Below are 17,669 nucleotides of genomic sequence, written 5' to 3'. Positions count from 1 at the left end.
CTGACTCCTTCTCATCTTGTGGTCTCAGCTCATGTATTTTCTCCTCGGGGCAACCTTTCCCAAATACCTATCTCTTACCATCTCCTGCCTAATCACCTTTTGTCTCTGTCTCTCCCAGGAGCCTTTTCTTCATACGTTTACCACTATTTGAAATAACCTGCGCATTTGCATACTTGTTTGTCACTTTCCACCCACATGTCATCTCTAAGACAGAAAAGCACTTGTTTTGGCTTGTTGACCGCTCTATCCCTAGGGTTTAGTGCAGATATTCAGTAAATGTTTATCGAATGGAGAATGAATGTCTATTCTGGAAAACCAAAGAATAAGCCTTTCTTTATTAGATCTTGGGTATAGCAGACAGATGAAAAAAGTTGTGGGGGGTCTTCTTGGTCAATGAATGTCAACTCAGGTTTATACTACTTTCTTGTCCAAACCTCAAATGCATTATTCATATATAACCAGTTGACAAGTCATAGTTTTCTCAAATGTGTCTATGGCAAAAAAAATTGGACCATATATTGCGCGATAAACTATTGATTTACAAGCCCCCAGCAGACATACACATTATTCTGAATGCATAATTACCTTGCAGGCAGCACATTTTTCTCCTGGGATGTGGTACATTTAGAAACAAACTTAAGTATGCTCAACTGGATATATCTAAATCTGGGTATGGAGAATGCATATAAAATTAGTATTCCCTTAAAAATGAGCACAATGTGGGACATGGCTCTAAAGAGGTGTTTGCATCATCTGGAGTGTGGAAAGGGCAGAAGCACAGTGTCGAAGCTCTGGCTTCCTTCAGGCATCAAAGCACATGTCAAAGCTACTGAGGCTTCAGTTGACTTTGCAAAGGTAACAAGGATGCAAATCATTTGTTTATTGAGGGCGCATAATGATCCAGTAGTTTAGAGAAGACTCTTTTCAGGCTGACAGTCCTGGGGTAATATTCCAGCCTCACACTTAATAGCTGTGTGACCTTGGTAGATTCCTCAACCTCTCTAAGACTCAGTTTTCTCAGCTGCAAAAAGAGGAGAGCAATCATGTTAACCACGTGGGATTAAATGAAATGATGCAGGGAAAGAATCCTGCCAGCACACACATAGGAAATGTTTAGCTAATGTTAAATATTAATAGCTCAGGAGTTGGTACACCCTCAAAGTAAATCAATTCACCTAGCATATCAATGAAAGAATATTCAAATGAAGATTAGGAGACCTAGGTGCAGTTCCTCATTCTGCCAGGTCACCTGTTGCTTGGGTAGGTTTCTTGCCCTCTGTGCGTTTGAACACAAAATCCATTGATTCAGTCTATGAAATTAGTACCAGCAAGTACTTCCTGAATATCTATACTCACAAAACCAAACTTTTTTATAAGCTCTCCTAGTCATCCGCCCACTATTTGCGGAAAAGAGCAATGCTATGCCCTGCATTTTGCACTGGGGTGTATTAAGAAAAAGCGTAAGGTTTGCTCCTTATCCTCAAGGAAGGTATAATGTGGCTTGGAACATGGGACCAACACACATGAAATAGTTAACTTGATGAGCAAATGACCTGATATAACACTATATGATATGCTTGGCAGAGAGAGATCAATGAAGACAGCTGAACTAGGATGGTCTTTCTGTAGATAGCAACACTTAAGCCTTGAAGGGTGTAGGATTTGTGTAGAATCAGGAGAAACTAAAATGCTTTCAGGAAAGAGGGGATGTTGTTAGCAAAAGTTTGAAATGCATTTAGCCTAGAGAGTGGCAGGTAATACACAATGGCCAAGTCTTCACAATACAAATAATAATAGTAAGTAACATTTTTATTAGTGTTAAATTCAATGCTTGCACCTGTGGCACAAGGAAGGTCAGGAACCAGGTATGCACTAGACACCCCACTCAGTGTATTGCTAGTATTATCTCATGTTATCCTTTCAACAGTTGGAGTCTTCAGGACATTTTAGGGTGTTAGGGACAAATACTCAATGCAAACTAGCTTAAGCATAAAAGGAATGAATTGACTGTCATAACTGAGAAACCCAGGGGGCAGCTGGCTTTGTGTCCAGCTGGATGGAGGAGGGTAGACAATGTCATTAAGACTCTGTTTCTTGTCTCCCTCAGGTAGACTTTCTCTGTGAGGTAGGGAAGATGGCTCCTGCCGATTGAGACTCAACTCAACTTGAAAGCCCTGGTGGAAGGAAATGGCATCTCCAGGAGGAACGTTCCAGGAGGAGTCTGATTGGCCCCAACTTGAATCCCATGCCCATGCTTAAGCCAATCACTAAGGCCAGGGACATGCAGTACAATGATTGATTAGGCCCGAGTCACATGTCACTGTGATATTATGATGTAATAAGAAATACATGGTAAACAACCAGGCCCTACTGTATAGCATCGGGAACTGTATTCAATAGTTTGTAATAATCTATAATGAAAAAGAGTATGAAAAGGAATATATGTGTATAACTGAATCAGTATGCTCTACACCAGAAACTAATACAACATTGTAAATCAACTGAACATCAATTTTAAAGAAAAGAAAGAAACAGACTGAAAATTATTGGAAAAAAAAGAAATGTATATTTGGCATTCACCCCTAGTTCCTGGCACAGACCTAAAACCCTTGGCATTTCCTGAGTGACAGGTGTGAGAGGAGTGCCCTTCATTCTTTATAATGAGCCCCTTTCAACCAAACCTGAGTTTATGTCATTGAGATGACTAGTGGCTGAAAGCCCCTAGATAGCTTCAGGATGAGGGGTGGTTGCCTGAGGCACCCAGATAATTAGAAGGTTTGAACTTTCAACCCATCTCCAACGTCCAGGGACAAGAGAGAGGCTGGGGATTGAGCTAATCACCAATGGTCAATCACCAGTGACTTAATTAATCATGCCTGCATAATGGAACCTTCATAAAAACCCTAGACAAAAGAGTTCAGGGAGCTTCTAGGTTGGTGAACGCATCCATGTGCCAGGAGGGTGCCACACCCCAAACTCCACGGGGACAGAAGTGCCTGACCTCAGGAGCCTTCTGGACCTCATTCTGTGTACCTCTTCATCTGGCTGTTCATTTGTATCCTTTATACTATTCTTATAATACACAGGTTATGTAAAGTATTTCCCTGAGTTCTGTGACCCATAATTATAGCAAATTATCAACCTGGAGGAGGGGGAGTCATGAGAACTCCCAGTTTATAGCCAAAGCAGACAGAAGTGTGAGTAACCTGGGAACCCACTTCTTGACATTGGTGTCTCAAGTGGGCGACATTCTTATGAGACTGAGCCCTTAACTTGGGCCTGTGCTAACACTTTCTAGTTAGTGTCAGAATTGAATTAAATTATAGGACACTCAGTTGCTATCTGCAGAGAACTAGAGAACTGCTTGATGTGGAAAAGCTACACTTTTGGTGTCATAAGTGTTTTGAGTGGAAACAGATCAGGGCAGATACTTATGTGAATGACAGTGAGTGGAGTTAGACCACTGGATTTCTGCTGACAAAGTTCTCCATGGGAAAGAGGGGCACCATTAGCACAAAAGGGTGGGAAAGAGGTTCTAGGCAGGCAAAAATGACAGATGCTATGGCATCAATAGTGACAAATTGTTGTTAGCCCCATTTTGCAGATAGGGAAACTAAGGCTTGAAGAAGAAGTAAAAATGTCTTGCCTAAGATCACATAGGTAAGAAGTAATGAGGCCAGGACTGAGCCTAGGTGTCTGTCTCCAGAACCTGTGCTCATAACTGCCATGCCCTGCTGATACAGCACCCCGTTCTTATTTCTCAGAACCGTGTTATGCAGTTCTTTTTTTTTTTTTTAGTAACTCAAAGTTTCTATTATGTAGTAGATTTTGGTTATTTTGGTTTTTTTGTTTTGTTTTGTTTCATTTTGCTTTTTGGTTTCCTGTCTGAAATCTTTCCCAATATTTGATGAATTTGCCAAACAGGGGCCTCATCTCTCACTGAAGAAGGTGAAGATGCCAGGAAGTCAATTTGCCACCCACAGCAGAGGCATAGGCACATGAGCCGAACTCTAACACACGCACACAGACTTCCAATAGGAGCTAGTGGCCCGGGAAGAGAGCCTCGGGACTTCTCTCCAGCAGTGGGGGTGGTTGCAGCAAGATTTTGTTCTCAGGGAGAGCAGTTGCTAGCAGTGGACTTACTCTGCGGTGCAGGGGATGTGGTGGTGCAAGCTGGAGCTTCTAGGGCCTGCCGGGCTTAGCAGCAAGTGGGGAATTAATAGACCTGCTATGTGAATCTGGGTGCTGTTTCTGACCAAACAGCTGCCGAGTCTCTTGTCCAGCCCCCGCTGGTGACTCAGGAACTACCAAACATCCTTCTAATGAATAGTTTTCTTTGTAAATCTGTCAGAGCTGGTTTCTGTTGCTGGCAACTCAGAACCCTGTCTGACACACACCCAGAATGGCTTGCGTTCTTATTATCTTCTCTGGTGTCAGAGGTCTAGAGCCTTCCTGAATACAGTTAATTATTTATGTTGTCTTAGTAGTTCCTCCTACCTCTCCCTTCTCCTCTTCTCTCCCAACGTATTCTAGACACCTTGCTATTCAGGCATAAAATTCTGTGCCTTCAGAGATACAGCAGCCTCCCTCCCATCTGTCCTAGTCTTTTCCAGTTCTTGTGGAAACACCTGCTTTGTTAAATTCTCTCCCTGGCTTTCCTCTCTCCTGGGAGTAACTAGTCTCTTGTATGCTCTTCAACCCTTTCATTCTAGGTTAAAGGGTCTTTTAAAACTTGTAATTAAAAATAACTTTGAATCTGACTTAACCGAAGTTCAAGTACAAACCCACAGGCACAACAAGAACAGACCTGGCCTTGAACATCTTCAGGAACTCAACCCCAAGCTCATTATAAAGGATGTGACTTGGGTCAGTGCCCGTCTTCCCTGGAGAATTTAAATGAATGCTCTTTTAGTTAGAGGTTTGCTCCCAGTAACTATGGAAGCTTTGGGTCCAAAGCTTCTGAGAGAAGCTTACAGGCACCCTGACCAACTTTGTAATGGACTTGACCTGAAACAGTGTGTTTATTTGCTGTTTCTAGAAATAGGCACTGTTCAGCTTCGGGGAGCTGCTTCAGGCAATGTGAGCTGGCCAGAGAAGGCAGGTCAGAGCTGTTTTTAAGAAGAGATTTCGGGGCTTCACCCTCACTGCTGAGTACATCCCCTTAAGCTTGGATGCTCTAAAAGCCAGGCTTAACTGAGACACTTGCACATAATGTATTGCTTTTTTTTTTTTGTAAGAAAGATGAAAAGTTGTCCAAAAGGGAGTATTGAGCTCAAGGTATGTGAAGAAATTATTCTTTGAGGAGGCCGATCAGTATTTCAGTCTCCACAATTCATTTAATGAAATGAGATGAGCATTTCAATATAATACTTGTTTTTTTTCTCCCACTTCACTTCTACTCTGTTTTCTTAAGAACAAAAGGGGGTAAGGGAGGTGCAGGAAGGAGAAAACTGAAATGGTAACCTCATGCTGTTGAAGGAAGGGGAAGTATTCTCTGGTCCTGGCAAAGGAGGCCTGCCTGCAGATGCTACCCAGTTAGCTTTCTCTTTCTGCTGTTAGCAAAGGAGTCAAAAAGCCCCTCCAGCCATACACTCCTTGGAAGGCCGTAAGGCTGCAAGCCATACATGTGAAATAGACACTTTTTCTGGAGACACTGAGCACCTACCAGGCACCAGGCTCAGTGCTCCGTACTGCGGGTGCAGTTGGGAATAAATCTTACTTCTGACTGCAAGGACCTCCCAGAGAAGGAGACAGACAGGGAGGATTTGGGCTGAATTAAATAGGAATCTTAATAACTCCTACTTTTTGAGCCCTCATCTTATGCCAGGAACTCTGCTAAATAATTTGTGCATCCTTTTGTTGAATACTGCCACAAGCCCTATAATACTGGCTGTTCTTTCCATCCTACAGCCAAGGAGACCAAGGCCCCGGGAAGATACGTGTCTTGTCCCAGGCCAGAGAGCTCACAGTACGTCAGGGAGCCTGGAGCTAAGTCTCTAGTCCTTCTATTAATTTCCCATCAGATGCGTAAAAGCTGATTCAGACCTGTAGATTACTGATAGATGGTTGCTGCCCTTTGGGTGTTCTTTTTTTTTAACTGAAGTACAGTTGATTTACAATGTTCTGTTAGTTTCTGGTGTACAGCATACTGATTCAGTTATATATATATATTCTTTTTCATTATGGGCTATTACAAAGTCCTGAGTATAGTTCCCTGTGCTGTACAGTAGGACCTTGTTATTTATCTGTTTTATATACAGTAGTGTGTATTATATTCTTGTAGAGGAGAATAAGGGAAGAATGAAAGGGCTGTAACAGGGAGTAAAATTTACTGTCATACGATTGTACAAAGGAATGAGGTATGAATCTTCAAAGGGCAGGAAGATTGTACCTGTCTGAGAAAATGACATCTGAGCTGTTTAAAATGGTAGAGCTGCTTCTTCAGACAGAGATGGGGTCTTGACAACACCCAAAAACTCAGATGTCTATGGTTTTAGAGCAAATTGGTGCATCAGGAATGTTCACTACTTTTTCTCCTCACTTGCCAGGGTCATAGTGACACTGTCCACTGTGCTGATTCAAACTAGGAGCCTGGAGGAGCAGAGCAGGCAGGACACGGTGCAGGAAAGTCATGCTTCAGGGCCCCACAAGGCGGGGCGATGACAATAAGCAGGCCCTTCCAAAAGACTGTTCTTTTTGTCTTTACTTCCAAGTGTGACTCCACAAATTTGCCTTAGGACAGATACTCTCATAGGGAGCCGCTGTGGCCTTGAGCAGACAGGGGTGTCCTTCATTCTTACAAGCCTGTTCCCTGTCAATAAGCTATGGGATCTCGGATGCGAGAGTAGGACACTTCTGGGCTTGACAGACAGCTTCTCTGCAGGTTCCTGCAATTTGCCTTTGAATAAGCCACTATAATTCTTTCCTATTTTGAAAGTCAAAGCAATTAGAGACTTTGCATAATATTCCATTTATAGAACCTAAGAAATCAAAGATTTGGTCCGTGACTGTCTAGGTTTCTATCCACACCACCCACCCTGCCCTGCATCAGTGTGGGTTTGTTGAAAAACAAAAGTAAGAAGAATCATCCATCGTCGCTTGAACACAAACACGCCTAATTGCTCTTAAGTCCAATTGCGATTATTGTAGCAGAAATTCCTCTGCATCAGCAGGAAGGGGCAACAGCTTGGCTGGGGGCCATCCATCTCTCCTTTTTTCTTAACCACTTTTTGTGGAGTCACGAGTCGATCTCACATTTGGGCATGGGATGCAGGTGTCAAAATAGAATTCAGAGGCTTGCTCTGATGATGAACTGACACACTGATGTAGGGTCCCAGACATGAGTGACTCCAGCGGTCTCTTGGTTTGAGCCAGATTTACAGTTTGTTCAGAGTGGTCCCTGGGAAATTACACTTTGATCCATCTAAATGTGTTTTACAGTTGCTTCTCCAGTACTGAGGAAGGATGGCGTGGTTCTTGAGCAGCAGGGGAAAAAAATCTGAGCTTGGCTGCTGCCATCTGTTATCTTGATCAATGTCACAAGCTTTTGTAGGAGGAAAGGAGTTCAAGTTACCAAAAACTTAGAGGGATGTGAGTGGAAAAATGCATCCCCACATTTTCTTTTTTTTCTGAGACATTTTCCTGTTAATGTTTCAAATGGACAACCAGAGCCATTTCCCTGGACACAGGAGGCAGGGAGATGTGCCAGTCTAGCTCATGACAGTTCACACAACAATGCCACGCTCATGTATGGACATTTGAGCACAGTATGTGTTTAAAACAGGCCACAAGGTCTACCATTGCCCCCTTTTCATTTGCAAAAGCAAGCAAGTTATTCGCTGTCTCTAAAGCAAATGTCCCCAAAGTTACAGAGGTTATCTTGTACTTGGATGAAGACAGATGCTCAGAACCTTGCTCAAAGAATTCCCTCTGCATCCAGCAACAACAACAAAACAAATACATGCATGCCTTTGATGCGCCCATTTCCCACGCACTCCTCATCCTCAGAAGGCTCTTCTGAATAAAGGACCCCAACTGTATCCAATTTTAATGGAATATTTCAACCAATCAACCACCAAGTATAATAGCAGCCAGTCAATTAATTAAGGGACAAACCAAGCACAGATTCATCAAAGCCACTATTTTGCTTCCTAATTAGTACCCATAATCACTGTGCTGGGTGTTTTTCCCTCCAAATTCATCAAGGTCTGATTTAATTGTCACAAAAACCTGAATAGCAAATCAAAATGGGCGTTCCAGGCATTTTGGCTAAAAGCAGGGATTATGAGGCTTACTTTCTTACTCAGGAGAGGACCTTCAAAGTTTCTGGTCACTTTTAGATAATTTTCTTTGGCATTTCCTATGGTCTGGCTTTCCACATCGTAAACTGGAGGGAGGAGTTGTGGGGAGGCCACGCATTTGTTTTTCTAATGAGTACGTTGCTTCAGTGATTTCCCAATTACAGTGGAGCACGTTGGGTAACACAATTGCTGGCCCACGTTTTCAAAGACCACCTCTTTTGTGAAGGGTTCTGGGGAAATGCATTTGCTCCTGATCTAATGGTAAATGTGTAAGTTCGTCATTTGACACAATGAATAGAGAATCATAGATGAATGCTCTTGGTTTTTCTTTTCTTTTTTTCTCTTTTTGTCTTGTCTCTATGGAAGGGGAAATGGAAAACTTAGAAAGATATAGTTTCTGTTTCCAGGCATTGTCCTAAATTTGCCCAGTCCTCTCCATCCCCTCCTGATCCTAAAATCTTCCTTGGCAGGTAAAGGGCAGGAGATTCTCACCTTCCCTGCTTCTATTTCCTACTACATCCCTGCACCCAATGCATTCTTCATTCTGCAGCCACGGTGACCTCTTACAATCTAAATGTGACCCCATCTCTCTTCTGCTGAAATGCTTTCTGTGGCTCCCTTTAATAGGTAGAATAAAAGTGTAAGTCCTTATGTTCTAAAATGCCCTAAATGATACAGTCCCTGTGACTTCTCTGATCTTCCACTGCTCCTCTGACTTCTCTCCACACCTTACCAAAAAATGCATGTGTGTATGTGCTTGCACGGACACACACACACACACCCCTTCCCGCTTCTAGCCAAGGGCAGTGGGGGAAGAAGGAAGGGACTAGGGGACAAAGGGCTTTCAAAAATGCCCTTCACTCTGTCTCTAATGTTCTTCCTCACATTTTCCCCCTAAACCTAGATGCACAGAATTAGGTTAATCATGAAACACTCTTTACATTGGTAGTAGTTTGGAAATTAGAATATCAACAATAACTTGTATTAACCTATTGCTGAATGCCAGCTCGTGTGCTCGATGCACCATGTGGCCAAACAAACTGAAACGTCGGAGTTTGGAGCAGAGAAAGGTTTATTGCAGGGCCGAGCAAGGAGGACAGGGTGGCTCATGCCCAAGGAAAGCCCGAACTCCTAGAAGCATTTTAGCAAAGCGTATTTAAAGGCCAGGCAAGGGAAGGTGGTGTCACAGGGTACGTGGTCAGCTCATGAACAATTCTCTGATTGGTTGATGTCGAGGAATCAGGGTGGTCAACACTATCAACCCCTAGGTGCCAGGAGGTCTGTGGGCCATGCGCTTTCGATCAAGTAGTCAATTTCTTCACTTTGGTGATGCTTTTTAGCCTCCGAAAAACTCAGGAAATATGCATGAGGTACTATTATCTGGGTACATCAGAGAGGAGCCAAGCAGAGGCTATGGGAGAAGGGTCTGAGCCTGGAAGGCCCCACAGGGTCCTGCTCGGTTACAAACCAATGAGATTCTCCACTTTTCTGATCTCCTGCTTCTTTCCATCCAAAGGAACCTCTATCACAATCTTGAATTGATCTTTCCTCTTTCTCTCTCGTGTTCCTTCCTTCCATCTCTATGTATTCTTAAAATGTATGTTATTTAATTACAGTTTCTTTTACTTATTAAAATGGTATGCTATATATAATCTTTTATGGTTTTTTCTTACTTTTTTATTCTTTCTTTTTTTTACCTTTTTAAAATTCAATATTGTTCAGATTCACCCACCTGATTGTAATAGCTATACTGCACTCTTTTTGACTAGCACATAATATTCCACTGAATGAGTATACCTCAGTGAATTTATCCATTCTTCTGTTGATAGGCATTTGTGCTGTTTCCAAGTTTTTGTTATGTGTTTAGGGCTACCCACAAGATTCTCTGTGGTATATGTCCTAGGACAGGGATTGTGCTGAGTTTTAGGTACATGAATGTTAATTTTATGCTATAATGGCTGTCCCAAGTGACTCCACTAATTTATACTCCATAGCAGTGGCTAAGAGATCCATCCCATAGTCCTATCCTCTCCAGTGGCATAAATCAGCAAGCTCAACAATACTGTCTTTGTTACGTGCTGTTACAGTGGTATCAAATTGCATCTTACGATCTTTATTTCTATTCCTTGATCATCCATGAGTATGAATGAGGGTAAATTCTTCCCATTCTTCAATATGTTAAGTCCTATTCAAACATCAGGTCTCAGCTTAAATGTGTTTCTTCATATTGGCTTTTTTTTTTTTCAACTCCCTAATTCAAATCAGTCCTCTAAACTTTCTCTACTCTAGGCACCTATGGGCAATTTTTTTTTTCAGTGAGGGTATCTCAATACTATCTTCTTTGCCAGGAGAAGTCCCCTTTATACTTTAGATAGTTCTAAATGTATGATGAGTAAGTTATATAAAATGATGAGGCCAAGTAATTTCAGAAGTGGGAGAATCTTTAGAAATTGTTTAATCAAATCTTCTTGTATTAGTTTAAAAGTGAAAGAAACCCCATTCAAACTGACTTTAGAACAAAAGGAACATTTATCAGTCAATGTAACTAGTGTTTCCAGAAGCTGAGATCCAGGTCTGGATGGATCAAGCTGTTAAAACAGAGTTACTAGGACTCTGTTTCTGTTATCGTCATTCAGCTGTGCTTTTGTCTATTTTTGTTCTCTCCTATTGCAGATAGCTTTTTCCATGCTGCCAGGCAAGATATCTTGGTACCACATGCTTCCCATCACCAATACTGTAACTCCAGAGATAGAAAGATTCTTTTTCAACATCTGTGTAAGAAACCAGGAAATAATAACACAAAGTAACACAACTAGCATTTGTTGCTTTATGCTCCTAGCTTTGCAGTCATTCTTGTGTGAAGTTACACAGTTCTATGAAGAAGCCACTATTATTACCTCTACTTAGAAACTGAGGCTTAGAGAAGTTATTTAAGCTGTCAGAATTCACACAGCTAGCAAGCAGCAGAGCTAGATTTAGAAACCAGGCAGTCTCAGTGGGTGTCATGTTTCTTGAGTTCCTCACTGGCTGGGGCCTGGGGCACCATGAGTGATCCAGTCTTTGCCTCACTTGCATGTCAGGCCAGGGGTGTATAGTTGTCCTTCTGTATCTGTGGGGGATTGGTTCTAGGACCCCCAAGGATACCAAAATCTGTGGATGCTTAAGTTCCTTATGTAAAATGACATGGTATCTGCATATAACCTGTGCATGTCCTCCCATATACTTTAAATCACCTCTAGATTACTTATAATACCTCATTCAATGTAAATGCTATGTAATTAGTTGTACATACAATATAAATGCTCTGTAAATAGTTGCCTATGTGTAAATTCAAATTTTGCTTTTTGAAACTCTGGAATTTTTTTCCAAATATTTTTTATCTGTTGTTGGTTGAGTCCCCAGATGCTGGACCCATGGATAGAGAGGGCCTTACTGTACGTGTAGAGAGGACCATTAGGTCTCATGGGGCAGGGATGGAGTGCCCACCCCCGCCCCCGCCCTCCTCCAGAGGGGAGAGCGTTACCAAAACTAAAGGGACAAGAGGGCATTCTGGGAAGACAAAGCAGTGGTAGTGCCCACAGCCCACCACATCTCTCACTTGACAGGCAAGGACGTGCATTCTGGAGAGAGGACATGTCTTTTCCAAGGTTAAGAGCCACAGGGATGTTATAGTGAAAACACAAAGCCAGGCACTCTGACTCTTGGACATGCTTTCTCCTCTGGGTCCCTGGACCTGCAAAAGAGTAAAGGACTGCATCCCCTAGGCCACAGGTATGAGAGAATCCTCCCCTCCCCCAGGCTCTATGCACAGAGCACACAGTCCATTGGCTGAGTATGCTGGTGTGAATTCACCGTGAAGGATCTACAATTCACAATTTGAAGAGGCTGTTTCCCAGCCCCTACCCTGAAGTATCTGTAAAAGTATTAAGGAATTCCCCCTGCTCCCATGGTGACAGCAAGAGCACCGAGCACCAGGGGCTGCCGTGGAAATGGTGGGCTCGTGGCTCCACTGCGGTTGCCTGAGCAGATGCCTGATGCATTGCCGCGCCTGTCACTGTTTTAGACAGATCCATGCTTCCCAGCATCAAACTAGATTGAATTTCCATAAAAAAGAATAATCCCTTCCTCAGCTTCTCAGAAGCCCTGTCTAAAGTTAGCAGCAAATGTAATCTGTTCTGTACATGAGGCTTTCCCTTTGATGCACGTGGTCGTTGATGAAGGCAGTGATTCACTTCAAGTTTCCCCATCTCTCTTCCCACATCATGCTCCTCCTCCCACCTCCGTGTTCATTTCACTAGCTGCTAAGGCAACCCCAGCTGATTTGGATTAGAATGATACAGACGGGTTCTCGGACCCCTGGCTATGTTGGGTCTCGGAATCCTGAGACAGAAATTTCCCCCTTTAATTGAGTTCTCCAGTTGAGTTTTGCAAATTTCCTACCAGCAAAGAGTCTTTCTCTGACTTTCCCTTAGGCTCAGAGAATCCTATTCTGGAAGGAGCAGATGGTCTGTGTTGAAGTGAAAAAGAAGAGGCCTGGGCTGGAAAGCCAGGAGATCTGATTTCTAATCCTGGCACTGCCTCCATGGTCTCCTTACTCTTCCTCTCTTAGTCTGTGGTCTTCGTACAGCGGAGACCTCAACCCCTTTGAGCGCAAAGGACATCAAGGCAGGCATCAAGTCCCGGCAAATATAAAAGGTGGGTTTGTAAATTTTGTGAGTCAGCCCGGCCTTAGGAAATTTATGGCATGTCATACTGTTCGTGGTTTGAGCCAAGAAGAATTTACCAAAGGACAAAACTTGCAAATATTTTGATTTGCAGTTTGGGTTTCACGCTAGCCTTTCTGAATAATCTGCATTATATTGTTACATTCCTCCAGACACAATCTCCGAGGGGAAACCGGTATCACATCAACTGCCTCAAGAACTGATATTACTTACAGTATTTTGAGATGAGATGTTCTTTAGCCATAAATGTGAGCACTTAGGATTAACTCCCTTTCCTCATTTAAATCCAATTCCTTGTGAAAACAGCTAGCGGAAAGATTTATGGCTGAGGGTATCTCGTGGGAAGATTGACTCTGAAAGTTCAGGGTTGGGGCAGATGCTGACAAAGTCACAATACTGATTTTGAATAAGAACTTGGCTTGTAAAGGAATTTTCAATATGAATAAATCCATATTCCATGAGGGGCGATGACATTCTTCTAAACTGCAGCTTTGTTTTATGTGGCAGTATTCGCATGAGAGCCTGCCCGCAGACATGTTCCCCAGGCTGTGATAAGCAACACACTTAATACTCCTTCTCCCAGGTCAGGTATTTTCAGAGGACATACCTGCCTTGTGCCAGGGTCTGTGTTAGGTTCTGGGTCTATACCGTGGACCAAGGCAGACAAGATCCTTGCTCATTTGGAAGTGTGGCAGGATGAGTAACGGGCCCCTAAAGACGTGTCATCATCCCTAGAATCTGTGAATGTTACCTTATACAGCAGAAGGGACTTTGCAGGTGTGATTAAGTTAAGGATCTTGGGCAGAGCAGATTTTCCTACATTATCTAGTGGACTTAATGTAACACACGAGGGCTTTATAAGAAGAGATAAGAATCAGTGGGAGACATGACAATGGAAGCAAAGGAGTGAAATGATGCAAGGAAGGGGCCAAGAGTTCAAGGAATGCAGGCGGCTTCTAGAAACTGAAAAAGACAAGGAAAGGGATGCTTCTTTGAAGTTTCCAGAAGGAATGCAGCCTCGATTTTAGATTGCTGACGTGTAGAACTGTAAAAGAATAAATGTATGTTGTTTTAAGCTGCTCAGTCAGTGTAATCTGTTATAGCAGCAATAGGAGACTAGTACAGGGGCTTACATTTCAGATGGGAGCCATGGCTAACAAACAAACCAGTATTTCTCAACAGGGGCATGACTGGCCTTTGGGGTGGGGCTGGTTCTCATTGTTCAACTTGATCAGGCTTTGTAGGACATGTAGCACCCTTTAGCCTCATCCGCTAACTGTCAGCAGTGCCTCTCATCATCATGTCAAGGAAAACTGTCCTCACACATTTCCAAATACCTCCACATGAGGCAGCATTGCCGCTGGCTGAGAACCACTGATTGGGAGCACACAATGTGGCAAGAAGATGTTGAAATGGAGTGACGTGGTATGGAGGGACTAGGGTTCTGCTTTATTATAGACTGAGAATCCTCAGGAGGGCCCCTCTGAGGAGGTGAGATCTGAGCCAAGGTTGCACCATGGGAGGGAAGCAGGCTGGTGACCATCTGGGGCAAGGTGCTGTAGACTCAGGGAAATACCATCATATGTAAAGGTCCTGAGGCAGGAACACGTGTTGTGTGTTGGAAGAAGAAGTATAAGGAAGGGCAATACGATGCATTGAATGTATAGTCTCCTCCCAAATTCATATGTTGAATTTTAATTCCCACAGTGATGGGGTTGGAGGATGGAGCCTTTGGGAAGTGATTAGTGCCCCTATAAAAGAGACTTCAGAAAGCTCCTTTGCCTCTTTTGCTGTGTGAAGACATGGTGGAAAAATGGCTGTTAATTAGGAAACAAGTCCTCACCAGACACCAAATTTTTCAGCACCATAATCTTGGACTTCTCAGCTTCCAGGCTATGAGATGTAGATGTATGTTTATAAGCCACATAATTTATAGTATTTTTCTTACAGCAGCTGGACCAGACTAAGATAAATAGATTGCCTAGATCTAGGAGAGGAAGGTTGGAGATGAGACCAGGAAGGAGATAGGTCTAGCAAGTCATGGTAAGGAGTATGGCTTTTATTCCAAGCAATAAACTCATTCAAAGTGATCCCCATTGTCAATGCAAGACACATTAATTTGATGTGTTCACCGGATAGTCTGCTTTTGATGCACACATTTTAATGGATTGCAAGCAGAGTTAAACTGAAGAAACATGGGAGTGGATGAAATAAGAAAAAGAAACAAATGAAAAGAAAGGAAAAGGAAAGAGAAGTTCGAGAAGTTTTCCACTGGATTCTTTAAACAGTAGTATTTATAATATTGCTGAAGGTATTTTCTTATACTGTAGAGTGCTTTGCAGTTTACAAAATATTGTTTGCATATCTTGTCTCAGTGGAGGTTTCCCGAATTTTGTGAAGTACACAAGGGTTGTCTCTATTTTCCATAGGAGGAACTGCCCGCAAGGATAGCTCCAAAGTCCCACATCCATTAGCCTCATGTCCACTATACAGCTGGCACTGCCTCTGTAAAAAGGTGGAGAGCTAGAAATGCTCTCAGTCAAGGTGTTTTAATTTTTTCATCTGTTTCACTTGTTTCTAACCTTTCCTTACGTGTGTAATACTCTGGATTTTCCAAAATGCTTTCCCATCTCATTTGAATTTGATCATTACAATAATCTTGGAAGGGCACGTGCCCCTTTTATAGAGGAGGAATCCAAGGCTCAGCGCTCGCATGAGGTCCCAGGGAGCAAGGCTTCTGACTTTGAATACGGTGTCTCTCCTTCCCTTTTCTTTCCTTCCCTTTTCTCTTTTCTTTTCCTCTCCTGGACGAGAAAACAGTCCTTTCAAAGTAGGTTTCTTCCCTTTCATTGCCCTTCCTCTTTTCCCCTGTCTTTGTGGACATAGGTCTTGGACTCCAGTACACACAGACCTGAGTTGGCTCTGATTCTCAAGGTGTGAAACCTCAGGCACATCCTGTGACCTTCCTCGTCTCCATTGATGTCTGTAAAGCAGGGATACCAGTGCCTGTCTTCCCTCAGCAGGGTCCTCAGAGCACAGGGCCTGAACTAGCAGCATCAGCATCACCTCTGACTTTAAAAATGCAAATTCTCTGGCCGGGCTTCAACTGGCTGAATCAGAGACTCTGGGGTGGGGTGGGGTCCAGCATGCTGGTTTTAACAAGCCCCCAGGTGATTCCGATGCAGCCGAAATTTTGGAAATCACTGCATCCGAGGGACCAAATAAATAAAGTAAATTGCACATTGTATATAGAGAGCTGGGAAAATAGTAGATGCTCAATAAATGGCAGTCATGGTTATTATTATTCCAGGAACAGAGAGGCAGTCTAGTGTCTCTTCTGATGGGTTACACTGTTTCTCCAAGCTTTTTTTCCTACTGTTTCCTTTTCATTCATCCTTGTTTTATAGAAATCTTGCATATAATTTCGATTTCAGGACTTAATGCTGACACATGTGTTTTTAAGCAGGTAATTTGCTGGGCAATGACTCAAACTTTAGTTACATCTAAGGAAGCTAATGTTTTATTACATCAATCATACCCTCATTGTTGGAACTCAGTAGATTAATATGGCCCATTTGATGAGGCAATCACATGCTTCTTTAGCTGCATAAATTCTGTAAAACTTTCGATTGTGCATTATGTTGTTTAGTTAGTAGGAAATTATAGCAGAACCATATTCCTGGAAGTACTCAGAAAAAAATCTGTGTTTTCATCCTAGGCCAGATCTGAGGATGTCCCAAATAATTTGATATAAGTCTACAAGTTCCCCAACAGAGATACTATCAATTCATTCTCCTATCCCCAAGAACCATACTTACTCAGCCAAGATCATCCTAGTAAGCACAAAACGTAATCACCATCCTCACTTCTTCCAGAAATTTAGATCCTGTAAGTTTCTCTTCCCTCATTTGCCAGAGAGCCTAGATGGCTGAAAAAAGATATTCATGAACATCTGTGCGATTCTTTGCAACTCACTGAGCAGTTACATGGGAGATGGCAGGCTGGTAAGATATTGTCCCCGTTTTATGGACTAGCACATTGAGTCTCTGGGAAATCAAAGCAGCTTCCTCAAGCTCTTGCAACTTTGGCAAGATCACTGGGATCTCAGATAGAGGTCCTTTGGCTTCAGAGTTTGGGATTGTTTTCCTACTCTGTGCAGCTGGAGCGCCCCGGGGTTCTCTTAGTTAAACTGGAAACGTCTTAGCCTGAATATGAAAGAAGGTACTCCAGTTTGACTTGGCTCAGTCACAGTTCTGAATCATGGCTCCCACACAGATAACTGAGGACAGGCAAGTGTTATACAGAATGCCAGCCCAAACCGGATAGAACCAAATACAAGAAGCATCTGGGGTCTGGAGCCAAGAAAGGAAATAATGGCACTCATTCATAATTTTGGAAGCAGTTACAATATGTTAGGCAGAGTATTAAGCATATATGTACATTATCTCATTAGGGCTTTATAATTGTCCTATGCAGTTGGTATTCTAATTACCCCCATTTTATAAATGAGATGTTTCAGGCTTAGAGAGGTTAAGTAGCTTGCTCAGAGTTATTAGACAGTTAGCAAGCTGGCAAGGTGGGAGACAAGTTCTGTCTGTCTGACTCCTAGACCTGTGCTCTTAATCATTCTTATACTTGCTGACGA

General features: G+C 42.7%; 1 protein-coding gene across 4 annotated transcripts in view; it reads left to right on the top strand.

Moving 5' to 3' along the window:
* Nucleotides 1–17,669, top strand: part of SGCD (sarcoglycan delta) — a 1,022,496-nt gene that overhangs the window by 72,659 nt on the left and 932,168 nt on the right. The window lies entirely within an intron of this gene.

Source organism: Vicugna pacos, chromosome 3, assembly GCF_048564905.1.
Source record: "Vicugna pacos chromosome 3, VicPac4, whole genome shotgun sequence".
NCBI lineage: Eukaryota > Metazoa > Chordata > Mammalia > Artiodactyla > Camelidae > Vicugna > Vicugna pacos.
This window is presented reverse-complemented; position numbering and strand designations above follow the sequence as displayed.